Raw genomic sequence first — 2500 nt, 5'->3', positions numbered from 1 at the left:
TTCTTCTGCCATGTCCATTTTATATGCTTAATGATTGTACTGTCAATGCTTTAATTGTTTTCATATTATGCATTGTTTTTGCATTCTCTTTAATTAGTTTGAATAATTTTTTATTTTATAATTGCTTGAATCTAACGCTTGTGAATTAATTTGTATTTTATTAAATTTCATTTCAAATTCAATTATTGCTTTGTAATTTAATATTATTAATTTTCTTGATAAACTTTGATTTAATTTTGTTCAATTATTAATTCAAAATTAATAAAATTTTTGTTTTCAAGTAATTACAATTTCCCTGAGATTGTGAATTTCACTTATCAATTTTAAATTTAGAAATAAATTTTTGCATTTAAAATTTTTGTGAGAGTTTCATTTACTACCAGTATTATAGTATAATTTATTTTATTTTGTTTAGTTGGAAATATAGAGTGGTAATTGTGCTGTTTCCCCCAAATGAATCAGAAACAGGGGAAATACTTAGATTTGAAATTAGTGAAGGAGTGATGCCCTTTAATTAAGATTACCTCACATCTATTTTAATGAACTTAGACTGATTGTTTTCTTGACTGTTAAGTTCTATAGAGGATCACTGTTACCTTTAGAGTATTGAGTCGTTTAGTATTTGTGATGATGGATCAGGTGTCTGCTGTAGTGAGGTAATCAATAATCAAGTACTTGATCAAACTGTTCTCCAAGTATAAAAGGTGTCCCAGACCCAGGAATAAAAGAGTCCCTTGCTCTAACAAGTACAAATGGTAAGTGTAGTAACCCGATGCTTGGCACTTTGGGTTAACAAGCGTTAATGATGTCCAGGCCCAGATCTTTGGCCACTTCCCCCCAAGTATTCATGGTGCCCAGACCCAGATACTTTTTGGCCACTTATATATATATATATATATATATATATATATATATATATATATAATATATATATATATATATATATATAGGTGTGTGTATAACCCATGTTTAGGCCAAAACCATAATTTGAGTTTTTGTGGGCCATAATCCAATGTAAACAGAAAATTAAGACCATAGTCACATTTTGAATAAGCAATAAGGAGAATAGTAGTCTTAAGCATCTCTCACTGAACTCAGTCAGTGCTGAAATGCACGTATCCATACTTTAATAAAACAATCTGTTAAAAAGCTTATGTATTATTTGTTGCAGCATTATCATGGCCCACTCATTCTCAAATTTTATATAAAACATCAAAACAATCATTGGCAGCTCTGGTTTGTCAGGTACATAAACCTATACTGAGAACTGATTAGACCTGGAGTAATTAATCATCAGAGCTTGAAGAAAGTCCTTCCTTATTCCAGCGCCTGTAATTGACACTCCATGTCAGTCCCCAAGAAAATTTCCCAGGATTCAAAGACAATCGCCACCTTCTCGAATAACAAGGTTGCTGGGACTGGCTCCAATCAATTTCTCTCTTACACAATACAATTTCATGCAATAAGTGGCGCGAGAAAGCAATATGCTTCGTTGCATCATTCTCTGCAACAGCTTCCTTGTTTGCTCCGTGAGGATGAACAGGATCTGGGAGAACTTCTCTTTTGAAAATAGTGGAAATTCGTGATATTTTGAAAGGATAAGTTAAATGTTTGTTCCAAGAAGGTAACCAGGTTCTGGGAGAACTTCATTTTTGAAAATAGCGGGAAATCTTGATATTTTAAAAGGATAAGTTATACGTTGTCCCATGAGGATAATCAGGATTTGGGAGGATTACTCTTTTGAAAATATCGTGAATTCGTGATATTTTGGAAGGATAAGTTTAATGTTTGTCCCAAGAGGATAATCAGAATCTTGGAGAACTTCTGTTTTTAAAATAGAGGAAATTCGTGATATTTTGAAAGAATAAGTTATACGTTCGTCCCAAGAGGATAATGATGTTCTGGGAGAACTTCTGTTTTGAAAATAGCGGAAATTTGTGAAATTTTGAAAGGATAAGTTAAATGTTTGTCCCAAGAGGATAATCAGGATCTGCGAGAACTTCTCTTTTCGAAATAGCGGAAATTCGTGAAATTCTGAAAAGATAAGTTAAATGTTTGTCCCAAGAAGATAATAAGGATCTGGGAGAACTCTTTTGGAAATAGAGGAAATTCGTGAAATTTTGAAATGATAAATTATAAGTTTGTCTCAAGAGGATAATCAGAATCTGGGAGAACTTCTGTTTTGAAAATACCGGAAGTTCGTGAAATTTTGAAAGGATAAGTTATACGTTTGTCCCAAGAGGATAATCAGGATCTGGGAGAACTGCTCTTGAAAATAGCGGAAATTCATATTATGAAAGGAAAATCTAAAGGGAATTGTAGCTAGATATGTTTCAAAAGATAAATTATATCACGGTAATAAAAGCTAACTAGTCGTCAGAAAAAAATGACAGTGAAGAGGGAAAGTGAAATGAATGTCATTAGCATTTTTTTAGATGTAAAATATGCAAACTTAAAGAGACAGGAAATTTCTTTCATATTTTCTCAGAATTGAAAAAAA

The sequence above is a fragment of the Macrobrachium nipponense genome, chromosome 33, assembly GCF_015104395.2.
Source record: "Macrobrachium nipponense isolate FS-2020 chromosome 33, ASM1510439v2, whole genome shotgun sequence".
Taxonomy (NCBI): Eukaryota; Metazoa; Arthropoda; class Malacostraca; order Decapoda; family Palaemonidae; genus Macrobrachium; species Macrobrachium nipponense.
Note: the sequence above shows the minus strand (reverse complement) of the source record.